At 41.1% G+C, this 12,445-nt stretch overlaps 1 protein-coding gene across 3 annotated transcripts in view; it reads left to right on the top strand.

Moving 5' to 3' along the window:
* The first annotated feature begins 1,575 nt into the window (after positions 1-1,575).
* Positions 1,576-12,445, top strand: part of sema4bb (sema domain, immunoglobulin domain (Ig), transmembrane domain (TM) and short cytoplasmic domain, (semaphorin) 4Bb) — a 57,498-nt gene continuing 46,628 nt past the window's right edge. Inside the window, exon 1 of one of the 3 annotated variants that reach the window (XM_031314016.2) lies at positions 1,576-1,782. The gene's annotated coding sequence lies outside the window, so the exon portion shown is untranslated. Of the gene's footprint in view, positions 1,783-10,804; positions 11,139-12,445 lie in introns of those variants that run through there. The other 2 variants (XM_035999325.1, XM_031314015.2) reach the window with 2 other exon arrangements.

Here is a 12,445-nt window from a genome sequence, read left to right as displayed (position 1 = left end):
CTTTGAGGGGACAGAGAGCCAGAGTCTAAAATAAAGGACACTATTATTATTAGCTGTTTTATTTAATGTCGTCTGTCGGAGTAAAAACTGTTCCACAAAAGAGACATGGTGAGTTGATGGTACATACACGTCTTTTGAACACACTAATTGTCCCATTAGCAACCAAGCTAAGCTAACGAATTTTCTAACTTACCATTAGCAAGCTTGTTAGCTTGGAGAGCTCCTCCTCCTCAAAAACTTTTTATTAAAATGGTGTGTATTGGTGAACAAAACTTCCAGTAGGAAGTCAACAGAACAGCAGAGAAAATTGAGAGTAGATCTGGGAGATAATGTGACTAACTAGCGCTAGCCCGCCAGGCCGCCTAGCAAGTTAGCTTGTTAGCTACAGCAATTCACCAACTAGTGAAAAGTGGCCACTCGATGAACTGCAGCTTTTGGAACTTCCGCATTGGCTTCTTTTTTCAGCACCGGAGGTTGCTGCTTGGTCAGGATCCACACCTGTTTTGTGTGGACAAGTATATGCCACTTTGCAGTGTGACTGCCACTTATAAGAGAATAGACATACACACAGACCTAACTTATTAAAATGAATGAAGACAGCTGGGAGGAAAGACTTTCATATTTACGTGTTTCTGCCACCTGAATCCCTCCTATCTCGTTTTCTGCCTGTCTGGTGCCAGATTGGTACAGACAGAGCGGAGGTGCAAAGATGACCCTGAGCTGTCATTGTTTTCCTACTAATGCCCTTCCTTCTCACTCCCTCTTCCTTTTTTTCCTTCTCCCTCTGTTTCTTTTTAGGGATGGCAGGCTGCATAAAGAGAGGTGATTGCTGCTGCTATAGGGTAAAAACTAAAGTCTGTGTGTTTTTTCTTCTATTTGGAGACGTGCTCTGTCAAAGCCAGCAGAAAGTGTTTGGAATCACTCACCTGAAATGTCAGTGACTTCCTAACAGGGTGTCCATCAGTGGTTTTTCAAACTGACAAGGGATCCATTAGCTGGTGGCTCTGAGTGTGTCATGGAAAGGGGCGGATTTGAGTTTTTTCCATCTGCAGCAAACTGTTAGCCTGTATGACATAGTATTTGGACATAAACGTTTTGAATACTTATAGTTACCAGTAGGTTTTGGTACATAATCTAAGAAATGTGGTGTGATCATTATACCTTCTTGATTATAGCTGTTGTTTATGCCCTGCTCATATGTACACAACCACAAACACACACACACACACACACACACACGCACACACACACACACACACACACACACACACACACACACACAGGTGCAGCCACCATGACAGCACTGCACTGTATGCAGCATGGACACAATCTTTAATCATCCTATCGTCTGCTGCAGAGGGAGAATATACAGTGATGGTGATGCAGACACAAACACAAACACACACACATGCACAAATACACATCCACACCTTCCCCCACCGTAGCACCCCGCAAACCTACCATTCCCTAGTCCATGATGTAATGCTATCAGACCCCTCCTCTGCTGTCTCTCCCTCCCTCCGTCTCTCACACACTCCTCTCTCTCTCCTTCTCCTCATTCTATTGGTGGCTCCCGCCTGCATCTGCTGGATAAGCTCTGACTCCCTGCACACATACACACATACATACATACACACACTCACACACATGCTCACACACATGCACACTGCCACGCTCCCTCTCACACACTCTTACACATACACTACCAGGGGGATTCCTCCGCCACTGCAGCCTGTGCTTGCTCCACCTGGCTCCTGTATCCCGCCGTGGGAGGAATGCACGGTGAGTCCCTTCTTTCTTTTATGACAGCAGGCAATAGTGGTTCACAATAAGACAAAAGGATGAGAGGACGTTGTTGTTTTTCCTGCAGAGAGTGGTGGACAAATACCGGGAGGCATTGCTGCCACTGCAGCCTGGGAGAAGAGGCTCGCAGCTGAGTTTCAGCTTGGAGTAATGAAGAGGTGTGAGGTTGCTCAGTTACTACAGATACCGGTCATCTAAGTGCTGGGTGCCATGGCAATAGATTGCATTCAGTCAGGGTCTTGGCTCATTGTGTGTCCTAGTAAGGTGCTAGAAGCCGTGTGTGTGTGTGTGTGTGTGTGTGTGTGTGTGTGTGTGTGTGTGTGTGCGTGTGTGTGTGCGCGTATGCTTTCAGTGAAATCTGTTTGTATGCATATCTGTGTGTGTGTGTGTGTGTGTGTGTGTGTGTGTGTGTGTGTGTGTGTGTGTGTGCAGCCTGAATTATGAAGCCCAAACCTGCTCCAGGGTGTTGTGTGTTATCTGGTCTCCTCTTTAAAAAATGTCAGTCACCTAGCTTTGAGATAACACAGGTAAGGAATCACATGAATGTAAACCAAAGCTGCTATTGCATTTAGTTCCTGTGATGGTTTCGTTTGTTCTGACTCCCGCCCACTGCACTGGGAGGATATATTGGCTGCAATAAAGCCTGGACAGTCTCATTACATATAGATTGTGCCTGTTGTGTCACTGACAAAACAGGGTGTGTGCATGTGGTGTGAACTCCTCCGCCTGTGGCATTTGGACACTTGCAATGCTCTCTCTGTCTTCTCCTTCCCCATTATGTGTACTGACTGTGCTCTTTCACTGTAAAACTCAATGACATTGAGTCTAATAGGAAAAGTAATTATATTATTGTCATGGCTTTTGACTGCTAAATGGCACATTAATGATAATGGAACTGAGGAGTGAAGTCACTGGTGCATTATTCTTTTTGGGGCTTGAGTTTGACCAGCCGGTAGCAACGCACTGCAACCTAACCTTTACATCCAGTGTGTTGAAATGTTAATATTTTATAATGGTTGAACTACTCCACATGTGGACACTCTCATAACTAATTCATCCAGATGTTTTTCCATTTCTATATCACATGGAGCTGAGAAGAAGCCAGACATGATTCACAGCTTTTTCCATCTCTATATAAATGCATAATTTTGATTCATTTTTGAGTATCTCTATCCTGTTTAGTTGATTAGTTCATCACAGGGATCCATAATTCACACAAATATGTTGTAAATCTGGAAGGAAGTGTAATCCGTCAAATGCCACCAGCTCACTGGCAGCAAACCAAACAATATATTTTCTACGCTAGATAATCTGCACACCATTTTTGAATTAACCAACAAACAAATTAGCTGTGCTATGCTTTTCAACTTGCTCATTACTATCAATGATTAGCTATAACCACATAAAAAAGGATGAAACCCACAAAGATATTTTGGAAGTCAGCTGGCCTTTATCTGCAGCCCCTCATGAAACAGTGTGTGCAAATATGTATGTATGTATGTAGGATTTTTAAATCAATGATTAGCACATAAAAAAAACTCTTCCCGTTTAACTCTGACATACTCTCTGTCGGCATAAATGTAAAAGTAATGAGGATGGTGGCTCAACAACAAACTAATAAACCAACAGGAAGTGCAGTGCATAGCCAGTTTCCATTGGCTGTTAAAGCATTATTTGGGTGCTTAAAAGGTTAGTGTTTGGTCATACTGAGATAGTTTATTGATTTTTTTACAGTTTGAATCCTGTTACAGCCTACAACAGACATTGTGTCTCCCCACTGACCTTAAAGATCTTTAGAAGTAAGAGCGGGAGCTAATATTGCACTCATATGCTGCACTTTGTGACTGGCAGAAAATCTTAATGTTAAATATTCTCTCTGAAGCAGTACATTTGTTACTATCATCCTCTGATGGTTAGGGGTCTCTTCTCATCTATTTTGTCACAAATTCTGACCTTGTTGCTTCCTGTGAAGTGAAGTTGAGGATGCAGGACTTTTGCTGTTGGTACATTAGATTTGTTACAATTTCATGCTGACTGAACCTGTCAATTTTGTATCTACCCTCACTGGGTGTGCTGACGTCAAACCAATCAACTGAAGTGAGCATGAATATTTGAACTCACTCAAGGTAGAATAGTGAAAGGAAAGTAGGAAAGTAAATCAATTCAGTCAATATTTTATCGACTCTGCCAACTGTGTGACTATTTTGGATCCCGATACAGCACAGAAAATTATTCACATACTTTCCAGTCACTATTTTATTTCACTCAATGTGTGCATATGTGTGTGTACAGTTTGGTCTATACAGGCTTCTACATTAACACTTTTTCTTTTTTTAATCATAGATTGTGAGTGTTTGATAGTTTTTTTTTTCCAGCATTTTACTCTAAACAGAAACACCACAAGTATTCCTTAGATTAAAATATGTGACATATACCGTACCTAAACCAGACCCAGGACAGCTTATCTGGTTTGACCATTCTGAAAACACTGAAGTAGTTGTGAAGTATTTTACACAAATTGTCCACCAAATGGCATGCATACTACCTAATCAGGAAAGGATTTCAACTTTAAAACGTCTTCTAATTTCCAGGGCGCCTGGGTAGCTCACCTGGTAGAGCATGCGCCCTGTGTACAGAGGCATAGTCCTTGACACAGGAACCGAACCTGCGGCCCTTTGCTGCATGTCATTCTCCCTCTCTCTCCCCTCTCATGTCTAAGCTGTCCTATCAAATAAAGGCCTAAAATCCTCAAAAAAAGACTTAAAAAAAAGTCTTCTAACATCCAACATATAAATGTCTAATTTGTAACTGCATTGAAAAAAAAACTTCCAAGCAAGAGTTGTGTTTCTTCACATGGACACAGAGCATACTTAAGGATCCATGATCCAGTGGTTAACATACTAAACCCAGAACAGGAGGTCTTTAAGCAAAGACAAATATGGATAATTCTTGTTTAATAGATAATATGTGTATCAAAAAATCTAGTTTGTGTGTTTGTTCCTGCGCGTTTAATTTGTGCTATTATCACTACAAAAACTACTTAAATACTTGCAGAGGATTAATAATATTTTGCTAATATCCAAGCAGCCTATGGAAATTTCATTATGTTTTCAATGAGCTGTTTTTTTGTGAAATTCCACAAACCCAGGCTGAGCTTTACTGAAAGTGGAGCATGTCCGAGTTTTCAATTTCCAGACTTTTAATTTCAGGAAAAGATCACAAAAACGGATAAACCTGCCATCAGACCTAAGAAACACCAAGGCAATTTCTTGCATTTAGTGATATTCCCCTTTACTATATTTAATGTCAAGATTTCTTTGTGCTGATAAATTCATAAAAAATCTGAAACTCATTAATTCATTCCCAGTGCCTGGAGGCTTTCTTCCACAGCCCTCCCCCCTCCTGCTGTGCAGCTGTGCAGGACCTTCACCTATGTCCTCCTACTGCGCCCACCACAGCCTTCTTGCTTCATAACCACCAAGAAGGAGCCAAACAAAGAAAATCCATGTATTGAGACATACACCAATGTCTGCTTTTAAGCTGAACTGGCTGTCACTGACGTCACTTCCCCCAAGCTCTCAGGGGGAAATCGGACAACATTAACATTGTGCATTAATCTCACAACATCCTATTGTATTCATATTAACACCACATGTCAACCCTTCCCCCTGTGTGTGCACAGAAGCTGTCATTGGTCCTCATTCATTATGGAAGATAAATAGGCATCCAAAGTGGTTGCATCAAGGGTTAGAGTCCATTTCCTTGATCCAAAAGATGGGCTGTTTGCATCCTTCTCTCCCGAAATAGACACATTGCAGAACCTTGACAGTAAAATCAAGACTTTTCATTTATAGTTTCAATCATTCAGTCTTCAACTCTTACTATGAGGAGCTGTGTTCACACGTTAGCTGGTAAACCTCTGAGCTTTAATTATGTATGGAACCAAAAAGCCTTAAAAACTCATTCTGAGATGATTGAACATGTCAGGAATGAAAGTAAGAGCCAATTAAAGTCGATGAGATGATTTGCATCTCCTGTTTACTTATTTTCCCTGTCACTATAAACACAGGCCTACTTCTGATGTGTGTGCATCAGACGGAGAGAGGGAGAGAGAGAGAGAGAGATAGAGAGAGAGAGAGAGAGAAAAAAAATGAGAGGTGGCTGTGGCTGCAGGGAAGGATAGAAGTGGTAAAAACAGAGGCACCTCGCATGTCTTTGATATGGACATGAGGTACCATCTGCGGCAACAGAAATGGATTTACTCTTTTTCTCACTGATGCTATTTGGTCACACTGACTGTTACCAACAACTCTACCTGGACATGAGTGCTGTATCAGGGTCCAAAGTAGTTAATTGGCAGAGTTATGGCTGGTCGTTATTAGACACAAATCTAAATGTGTGATGATGGTTTCACATGTGCACAAAAGTTACTGACAAACATATTTATTGTGATCCTCATCTGGTCCAACAAACATTAGTTGATGTTAGTTTCCCAAATATGCATAAAACATATGGTCACTGCCAACATCACTTGCAGTTTGATTTAAAGGTATCAAAACAGCAAGTCATTCCTATCGATGATATATGACCAACCTGTCAACACAACTCGACTCAGGATCATTTATAGAGGAAGCAAATGGGACACTTTCATGCCGGGGTGCTGCATCAGTTGAGAAGTCATCAGTCATCATCAGTGTGAAGAGAGAAGGCCTCCTGCGTAGTGAGAGAGAGAGAGTGAGATGTGGGGACGTTTTTGGGACTGTCGGAGTGGGACAAGGTGTGGACATGGGGATGAGTCATAGTGCTGTTAGCTCTGCAGGAGGCACCTGCATCGGGCTGCTCTGACTTCATCACAGTCTGCAGGGGTGGAGCTTACTGGTCAGTGGGAGCCCAACTTGTGCTCAAGGAATCATGAGTTTGACCTTGTTGTGTGTCAACAATTCTTGCTTTTATCCCCTCTCCCTCTCAGATAGCCTACTACTCATGTTACATACAATTTAAAATAGATCTGCTTTTCAGGTATAAAGGTATACAATCTGTCGATCACTATTCAGTTTAACACCAAGCCAGTAATCAATGGACAACAGTCAACAGCCATGCTATCAGAACTGTGAGGCTGTACTTATGCACAGCAGTGCTTTGAGCTAAATGCTAACATCAGCATGCTAACATGTTGATTTTTAGTATAATGTTTACCGATTTAACCATTTTAGTTTAGCGTGACAGCATGCTAACATTGGCTAATTATCACTCAACGCAAAGTACCAACAAGTCAATAAGACCCTCTAATATGACTCACAGGAGCATTTCATAAATTAGTGCCCCTAGTGGTGGCAGGAAATAAGACCCACAGGAGCATTTTCTACATATCTAAACACAACAGTAATGGATTTAAACACGTCGTCAACGCCACTATAAACTTAAATATGGGTCATAATTGATGCTTGTACAAATGACTTGTAGTCGTTTTTGGGGGGAGGACAGTCTCCAAAGTACGGATGTTTCTTGATGAAAAACGAGAGGATCACCAAGGTAATTAGAAGTTACCCTCTTGGGACCATGAATATCTGTATATCATTGCTATTCATCTAATAGATATTTCACTCTGGACCAAAGTAGTGGCTGACTGACCAACCACCCACCAGGTATGTCGCTAGCATGGCTAACAACGTCACAGCAGTGACAGCGATGCTGGTATTGTTTTCATCTTGTGAGTCTATGTGTGTGTCGTGAGTGTGTCATCATGGCAAAATAAGGTCCTGGAGACACCTGCTGTAGCATGAACTACCACAGAGGCGGTTTTGAGTACTTTGCCCAGTGTTTATGTCTATGTTGCACACTTAAAACAGACTCTGTCTTCTCTTTTGCAACTTTATTTTGCCAGTTCTGTTGGAATTATCTTTTTACATGAAGCAACACAAAGTCTTCTAACATCAGCGACATAGCCTACGTTCACTTCACTTGGCTCAGCTCTCTACTAGGCTACTGCGCTGGCTGATGACATCAACGTAACTGAACTTTCACCTTTCAGTAACATATATCAGAATAATATCCAGAATATTTATCAAATTAAATTACAATGGAATTACAGTGATTTCCCTACAGAATTCTAAGCATATCCCTGTTCTAGGAAATTAGGAAATTATAAAATAATACTTCTAGGTCGCAACATCTACATCCAGATTTTATCCCTACGATAGCGTCGTAACCATGCAAGATACAGTCACAAAACTTTACATGTGTGTAGTTGAGATCAAAATGAAGGGTGAGTTTAAAAATGGGTATGGTCCTAGCAATGGGGCCAGAAGTAGGGGGTAGGAAATAGGGGGGAACCCTACTTTACGCCCCTGGCCCAATTTGGCATTGTGGCTGGTGTGAGCCCGTCGTAAGATGGTCTCTCTAGTTAAAAGTAATTTTTAAAGCCTCTCAATCTTTCCTTTTTCTCGTTCATATTTTTCATATAAACTTATAGTGCATTTGAGCCTGTTTATAAAATAAAAAACAATGACTTGATCTCATTGACAAAAGCATATTGGGTGGGTAAATTCACCCAAAATCTGGTGTTGTGTATTACTGAAAGAGTCTGTTATATACTTAACCCCAATAAAAGCTCCACGGGTGGCCGTGACCTTAATATGAATGGCTGCTGCATGCTCCCCGGAGTGTTCGCGTGCCAAGACAAGGGGATATTATATGAGTGCAACGGCAGATTAAGAGTGATGTGATCAACAACCGCTGAGCGTTTGTTAAAATACAACCTTCAGGACTTAAAAACAGCCATATTTGATGCTTTTTTAAATTATTCTAAGTCATAAAATGATTTCTTCAAACTGTAAAATGCTCCAAATAAACCCTGGCATGCTCATTACCAGGAGGCCACTTAATTCAAAACTAATAATTATCAAAGAGCTTCACCCAAAGCTGCAGAGCTACTCAGCATCTTGTTTTTGCATCTTCATTTTGGGAGTGCCAACGTGTAACTGCTTGCCACTTTAATTTTTTCTCCTTTTTTCAGTGTGAGGTAGACGCTAATTTGCACTCATAATTCTTTAATCTGTTTGTTTTTGGAGAACTTAATCACAGTTTGAGGGACTGGGTGTTTTCATGCATTCGTATATTGCACCTTACCTGTATATCACCTCAGAACCAATAGAAAAGGAATAAAAATAATTCAACCCATTTTAAGAGGAATTCATACTGCTGAGTGGTCTATCCCCCCTGTTGTTGCAAGCCTGACTTTTGCAAAGTTGGATGATTTTAATCTTCTCAGAAGTAATCCTTGATTGAATTTGAGGGATTACCTGGCAGATAAAGGAGAACAACTTTGATTTGGCGTCTGTCTATCAGAGAACATATAATAGAGAGAGAGAGAGAGAGAGAGAGAGAGAGAGAGAGAGAGAGAGACATGCATATAGTCAAAAAGATAAATATAACGCCCACCTGTCACAATTTTTTCCAATGGGAGGTGGGGGGGGGATGGCCTTTGCTTTCAGTGGCAAAGTCATGCAAAATCAGTCAGAGAGTGACAACATTTCCAGAATAAAGTGTCACGGTTCTGTCAGACCGGGCTATCAGGATGTAGCCTCAAGCGTTCTGCGCCTGGCTTGGTGTCATCACATATCTTGGTGTTAACAGTCAAAATATCTGACAAATTCTCACACTGTCGCATGTCACTGAAAGCAAGGAGCTGGAGCCTAATTATTAATGTTATTTTTTTGCCTGCGGGTGTGAAGGGTAGTTTTGTGTTATGCACGAGAATTTGTTTTGTGTCCCTCCTTGTCAAGAAAAGCTAATGATAATTTTGACGTCCGCAGCAGAGCAGAAAGTGCAGCTATGCTGTCTGTTGTTTTGAGCTTTTAAAGGAAAACTACATGACTAGAGTCCACAGTTCTGTTTTCTCTTTTGGAAGCAAAAATAGATTACATGAATAGTTGAGTCTGGTTGTGTTCAGGTCTTTGCCTCTCTACATAATCCCATGTAATTCTCTTTGTGGTGGACGCTCTCAGTTGTCATTCATTGTTTGGTGGCTGCACGGTAGCCTGAGAAAAGAGAAAAGGAGGAATACTGATACCCAAGACAAGAGAGCAGGGGAACTTTCCCTCAGCAAATATATCTGTCACTGTCAGAATCTGAGAGCAGATGCATTAAGAGTCTCTTCACTTCACTCTTCACTGCAAATCACATTTGATATATACTTCAGAATATGTTTCAAAAAGAAAATAAATAGCTTGATCCACTAATCCCAAGCAAACCATTAGGAACTATAGACAGGACGACAACATTTTCCAAATTGGGTCTCTCATCCACACCCACTCCAACATCATAGACCTTTGCTTGGGCCTTGGGCCGGGGACATCTGTACCCTTTGACCGCTCCTGATGGCCGGCCTGACTAATCCTGTACATATTTGACAATTTACTGTATCGTATTTACCGTCATATATATCTGTACAGATTATGTATGCATATTGATTTGCTGCATTCTTGGCCAACTTTTGCATAGTTAATGAAAACTTATAGGCTACTTTAGGCTTTTATTCTGGTGGAACATATGCCTCTGTGCCCCACAGCACAGCCCCATATTTTTTTTCAAGTTCCGAGTAAGGCATTAACAATCTTTGCATAAATAGGCTACTTGCAGTTCTTCGCAACAAATAATGTAGGCATTTCCAATAAAACCATTTTTACATTACACAGGAGTTTTGTGTATGCATTTTTTTGTCTATTTTCTTTGTATTTTGACCTGCTTTTGTATAGTTCACAGACGCTTGTAGGCTATTTTAGGCCTTTTCTCTCCGACATAGATGCGAAACTAGACACATAGCCTAATGTGAAATTTAGCTGATATTTTCTTGCTTTAGTTGTCCAGAAGTAATGTGGTGAGGAAATGAGTGACCATTTGTGTTGCAGGCTCTTTATATAGGCCTAGAGTCTGTGGTTGCAGACAGGCAGCGTGTGCTGTGGGAGGAGCTAAAGTTTAGCAGCTTGAAAGCGACCAGTCTCTTCAGTCTGTGTAGTAGGGTAGCGGAGGCTCGTCTTCAAACCTTCCACGCTCGGATGATGGACTTCCCTTCGCGGACTCAAACGTGCTCAAGCTAAGCGCACTTTGCGGATTTAAATGGTGTTACGGTCCATTTTTCGACATTTTCTCTAACGGCTGTGAAGACTTGAGCTGTGACCAATCTTTTTATACAGTCTGTGGCTGTGACCGAGGTATTTTTTTTTTTTTTGCGCTGCAGCTCGTGGATGGTAAGGTCTTCCTGTGCCTGCTCGGTGTTCTTCGGTTTTCAGGGTAAACACCTTTACATCGGGGAGACGGTATCTCATCTAAATCTAGTAGGCAAAATGTTTTTTTTTTGTTGTTTTTTTGAAGTATAATTTGTGGACTTCTTTAGCTTGGCATCAATGTAAATTTGATGAAGATACAACATTAAAGCGTAAATTAAGTTTTTCAGAGAAATTGCTTAAGATTCGTGGTGTTTTGCCTCATGATAGTCGTTATTAACCCAGACTTCCAGTTTGTGGTCTTGCTCACCTCAGAGCTGCTTTCATGTCATTCCCCATCAGGGATGTGCTTGGTGAGGGTCTCATGCACACATTGCCTGCTTTCTCCTGAGCAAAATCCACAAAATACAATTCATAAATCTGAATTAAATTAAATAAGATTTACAGCATTGTTAAAGCAGTGTAGGTGGGGAGACAGCCTGATGGACTGGCTCCTCTGTTTTCTATCTACCCATTAGGGCTGCCACCTCTTAGTCGATTAGTCGACTAATCGGTCGTTTTGGTCTTAGTCGACTAAGATTTCTTTAGTTGATGACGCATTTTTTATGCTTATTCATGCTTAATTACTCATTTCCAAGAAACTTATGAGCACATTTCTGGTAAACACAAGATTTAAAGTGGTGCTTTTGCATGATTAATTGTGGAGAAACTCAGTTTTACAGATGGTTAATTAACTACATTTATATTGTGCTTTTCTAGTCTTAACCACCTCTCAAAGAGCACAGCTCTGTCAATTACATCAACTAATCGATTAATCAACAAAATCATATAAGTGTTAGTCGACTAAGAATTTCTTTAGTTGAGGACAGCACTACTACCCATGTGCATATAAACAGCTGCCCTTCGCATTCAGCCCAAAGAAACAACAAACAAGAAACACTTCTGTTGCTATGGCTCTGTTTATTTTCACCAGACTTAAAAAAAAAAAAAACATTGACAAAATTGCTGCTGCTAAGGCCTGTTTAATCACACAGGTCTGTGAACACCACGTGGAGCCTTTTGGAATTGACTCTGTCCAACTTTACACTTGCTAAATTACACCTTGCTTGTTTCCTGTTATTCTCTTCCAAATAGCCGCCTCCTCTTATCTCTGCTGGCATGTTGTAAAATGTGTTGACATGCCTCCCATATAACTCTTCATTTCTATGAAGGAAACACAGGTTCAGCCTGGATAAAGCATCCCTTTTTCCCTCTTTCTCTGAGGCCCAAACCACAAGTGCTTACAAAATTTGTACTTTATCCTGAACTGATGGACCAAATCTGGCATTTATGATGCGTGTGAGAGCCAAAGCCTGGTTCAGTGTTTAGATGGTGCTGATGCTTTGTTGGAATCTGCCTGTAAATGACCGGTGGAGCAG

This window comes from Sander lucioperca, chromosome 3 (assembly GCF_008315115.2).
Source record: "Sander lucioperca isolate FBNREF2018 chromosome 3, SLUC_FBN_1.2, whole genome shotgun sequence".
In the NCBI taxonomy this organism is placed as follows: Eukaryota; Metazoa; Chordata; class Actinopteri; order Perciformes; family Percidae; genus Sander; species Sander lucioperca.
Note: the sequence above shows the minus strand (reverse complement) of the source record. Positions and strands in the feature narration are given on the sequence as shown.